The sequence below is a fragment of the Euphorbia lathyris genome, chromosome 2, assembly GCF_963576675.1.
Source record: "Euphorbia lathyris chromosome 2, ddEupLath1.1, whole genome shotgun sequence".
Classification (NCBI taxonomy): Eukaryota; Viridiplantae; Streptophyta; class Magnoliopsida; order Malpighiales; family Euphorbiaceae; genus Euphorbia; species Euphorbia lathyris.
This window is the reverse complement of record NC_088911.1, coordinates 76,356,273-76,360,986: the sequence shown is the minus strand read 5'-3', so window position 1 is coordinate 76,360,986 and position 4,714 is coordinate 76,356,273. Positions and strand designations below refer to the sequence as shown.

At 35.1% G+C, this 4,714-nt stretch overlaps 1 non-coding gene across 1 annotated transcript; it reads left to right on the top strand.

Moving 5' to 3' along the window:
• Nucleotides 1–1,512: 1,512 nt before the first annotated feature.
• LOC136221232 (small nucleolar RNA R71) lies at nt 1,513–1,619 on the top strand. The gene has a single exon (XR_010685010.1). It is a non-coding gene; the product is annotated as a small nucleolar RNA R71 (small nucleolar RNA).
• The last annotated feature ends 3,095 nt before the right edge of the window (nt 1,620–4,714 follow it).

The following is a 4,714-nucleotide window of genomic DNA, read 5'->3' as shown; positions in this document are numbered from 1 at the left end:
TTCTTAAAACTACTTTCCCTTCCGACACATCAACTAGAGCACGTCCCGTGTTCATGAACGGTCTACCAAAGATTAACGGACAATTTACGTCATAAGCAAAATCTAAAATAACGAAATCGGTAGGAAAAATAAATTTGTCAACTTTAACTAGAACATCCTCAATTATATCGTATGGTCTTTTAGTGGTTTGATCCGCTAATTGCAAAACCATATTGGTACTTTTGATGTCTTCTTCTAAGCCTAACTTATTAAAAATAGATAATGACATCAAGTTAATGCTTGCTCCTAAATCACAGAGACAACTAGGAAATTTCATATCTCCCAATTTACACGGAATGGTAAAACATCCGGGATCCTTGAGTTTTGTGGGCAAATTACTTGACACAATCGAACTGCAATCTTCAGCTAGCGAAATGGATGAAATTCCTTCCCAACTGTTTTCTTTGAAATTAAATCTTTGAGGAATTTACCATAATTGGGAATTTGTGTAATCGCATCCATAAACGTTAAATTAATATGCAAATTCTTAAGTTTGTCTAAAAATGTTAAAAGTTGTTTGTCATAGTCCTTATTGCGGACTTTGTGTGGAAAAGGTGGTTTGGGTACAAAAGTTTTTTTACTAGAGTCAATTGGTGCATCTTTTTGTTTTAATGTATCTTCTTTGGGCTTCGGTAAATCAGTTCCAGGTAAGGTCGAATTTCCGGGCATTTCCGGGCCTAAGTAATTTTTCCCTGAACGAAGAGTGATAGCCTTAACATGCTCTTTCGGATTTTCTTCCGTATGGCTTGGAAGACTTCCCTCTTTGTGGGATGGAATTGATTTAGCGAGTTGTCCAATTTGAATCTCCAAATTATGGATGCTAGATGATTGGTTTTTAATAAGCTGATCGAATTTATTCTCATCCGTTTAAAACCATCGTCGTGATTACTTATTTTTTCGCTCATATCATCAATAATTTTGTCGATTTTAGAAGATAAAGTGCTAATCGTATCTCTGGATTGATTTTGATAATTAGTAATACGATTTTGATTAGCATTAGCATTATTATTATCTCTCCAGTTAAAGTTAGGATGATTTCTCCATCCAGGATTATATGTATTGGAATAAGGGTTATTATTTTGGTTTTGCCCTTGGACAAAATTTACCTGTTCAATTTCACTCATACCTTCGTAATCCACATTTGTTTGGATTGGCTTACCATTAGAATCACACGGTGCCATAAACGTATCAATTTTGTGCGATAAGGCAGAAAATTGGGCTTGCAACATCGCTACTGGATCAAGATTCACTATACCTTTAACTGATGATGTTGTTGAGGATGATGGTTTCGCTAATGGTACGTGTCCACGTTCCGCGGGCCACATACTGCTGTTGATTGCCATTTCCTCCAAAAGTTCTCTTGCTTGGGCAGATGTTTTCTTCATAAATAACCCTCCAGACATAGCGTCCAATGAACCTCTAGTTGTAGGATTTAGTCCATTATAAAATGTTTGCATTAAAAGTTCGGCGGGCAATTGGTGGTGTGGGCATAAACGTTGAAGTTCTTTAAAACGTTCCCAAGACTCATAAAGAGTTTCATTATCATTTTGAGAAAAAGATGTTAACTCTTTAATGACTCTTGCGGTTTTTGCTAAAGGAAATTTTTTTGATAAAAATGCTTGGGCTAATTGCTCCCAAGTCTCAATTGATGTGGCTGGCATAGAAGTTAACCATTCGTTGGCTCGATCCTTCAAAGTAAAAAAAAAAGGCGAAGTTTGATTGCTTCTGCAGTTACATCAGTAATTTTAAAAGTGTCACAAATTTCTAAGAAATTTGTCAAATGGGTATTAGGATTTTCGTTAGGTAACCCGTAAAACGTTACATTATTTTGCAACATATTAAGCAACGCAGGCTTAATTTCAAAATGATGTGCATTAATTTGGGGTCTAACTATACTGTTTGTTACACCGGCCACTCCTGGCCTAGCGTAATCCATAAGTGTGGCCATAACTTCTGGCTCGGTAATTTTAGTTTTTATTGGGGTTTTGTTTTTCTTTTTCTTTTCTTTCTTGTTCTTTTTAAGAGTTCTTTCAATTTCTGGGTCAATAGGATCTGGTGACGTGCCTGAACTTCGAGAATTGCGCATGAACTTGAAATTTCGCACGAACCGAAACTACCTACAAAACAGAATTTGAAAAATAAATATGTTAGTAATTAAAAATAAATAAAATATAAAAGTTTGAATAAACCTAGATTCGTAATAAAACACGAAAAATTTAAAATTTTGTCAAAAATTTTGGCGTTCCCCGGTAACGGCGCCAAAAACTTGTTGAGCGATTTCCGCAAGTGCACGGTATACGCTTGTAGTAATAAAAGATATCGATCCCACAGGGAACATTTTTTAACAAAACTTATTTACAATCGGTTAAATTTACTTTAAGGTTTATAATATGGAAAAATCGTTTAATCGGTTTTGGTTTTGAAATTGCTAGAATGAGAATTAGATTAGAGTATGAAAACGTTAGAAAATATTCTGATTTAAGAATGAATTTTCAAGATAGGAACGTTTAGTACTTTTTAGAAAAGTAAACGAATGTATTTGTTTGCATTAAGCAAAGAAAACAACTTTAAACTTTGTACGAATTATAAAGATGAAATAAATGACGGAACCTCTAATTAATTGGCTTTGAACATGACAAAACCCTTTCGGGATAGTTTCCCTTAATCAAATTAAAACTCTTTCGAGATAGTAATTTGCCTAAGTGTTCAACAAAGTTTCCTTATAAAGATGTTGGATTAAATACGTTTTAATGAAAACACCAGCAGCCACTTTAGTGGATTGGTTACCATAAGTGCTGCATAAAAATCTATCGAATAGAATGGACTTTATTAGATGAAATATAAATTGATACAAGTTTACAGAGAACATGGAGCATGGAAACATTCGACGGCTTGCAAGTGAACAGGTTGATCAATCCTTTCCTTGGGTTTCGTTAGAGTTTGTCAGGCTCAGGGGCGGATCCTCTACTCAATCTTCTCGTTGAATCTTCATAATAGAGACTGGGTCAGTCTACTACCAAAATGAAAACTAAATTGGAACAATGTCTAAACGCTACTAAACTTGTTATTATTGAATAAACAATGTGTGTACAGCATATTGCTTTTTACAGAATCGAAATCTAACTTCTGAATCACTTGATTCGGAATTTCTGCATAAATTCTATACTAATCTCTTTTTTCTACATATTTTCAACTCTCCATCAACTCTTTATTTATAGATGTTGAAGAGTCTTGATTGAAGTATCGTGTCCGTTGTGAAGGATCGTGTCCGTTGCGAAAGGACGTCTTTATCCACCCGAACGATCGCGTTTCGTCGAAAACGAAAGTGTGTAACCATGCCTCCAAAAACTCCTGCTTGTACCGAGAATATTAAATTCTCTACCGAGAATGGGGGAGCATCAATTGGTCTTCAAACGAAGGAAGGAGAAGCTGGGGAACGCGTGTCGCGACCGTGAATTTGGGGGCCGCGGTCGCGGCACGGAACGTTTTTCACCTCTTTGGCTTTCGTTCGCGTCCTCGATTTGGCGTTATTAATTTCTGTCGTCTTCGACTCCTTTTGTAGGGTTTTTCTTCTGTTTTTGAGCTCTTTTCATTCCTATTTGGATTTTACCAAATATTTATGTACCTTACAAGAAAGAAACATATTCGAGAGTAAAAGCTTCCTAAATAGTTATAAATAGCATAAATTTGTAGCAATGTTGATGTAATTATTGATGATATTTTAGGTATATTTTGGGCTTAACAAGATGACTCTGGGGTGTGAACAGCAAAGGTTGGGTGTTGAGCGATTTTCGCAAGTGCACGGTTTCGCTTGTAGTAATAAAAATATCGATCCCACAGGGATACGTTTTTTAACGAAAAACTTATTTTTGAATCTGTTAATTTCGAACTTGTTAGATTTACTATTGAATGTAAATGAAAAGTGAAATTTGTCTAATTGAATTTAGGAAATTGTTTAATTGAGTTTGTGGACTTTGAGTATTTGAAAATGCTGGATTAAGATTTTATATTAGAATATATCAATTGTTAGAAAGATCTTCTGATTTAGGGATGAATTTTACAAAACAGGAACATTTAGAACTTTTAGAAAAACAAATGAATGTATTCATTTGCATTAAGCAAAGAAAACAAGTTAAACTTTGTATCAATTAAGATGATGAAATAAATGACGGAACCTCTAATTAATTGGCTTTGAACTCGACAAAACCCTTTCGGGATAGTTGCCCTTAATCAAATTAAAACTCTTTCGAGATGATAATTTGCCTAAGTGTTCAACAAAGTTTCCTTGTAATGATTTTGAATTTAACTACGTTTTAATGAAAACACCAGCAATCACTTTAGTGGATTGGTTACCATAAGTGCTGCATAACGATTTATCGAATAGAACGGACTTTATTAGATGAAATATAAATTGATACAAGTTTACAGAGAACATGGAGCATCGAGTTCTTCGAGGGCGTGCAAGTGAACGGCTGATCAGTCCTTTCCTTGGGTTTCCTTAGAGGTTGTCAGGCTCAGGGGCGAACACTCTACTCAATCTTCTCGATGTAACTTCGTAATAGGGATTCGGTCGGCCACTACCAAAATGCAAACTAAAACTGGAACAATGTCTAAACGCTACTGAGTTGTAATTAAACTATAAACAATATGTGTACCTCATCTTGTTTTGTACAGA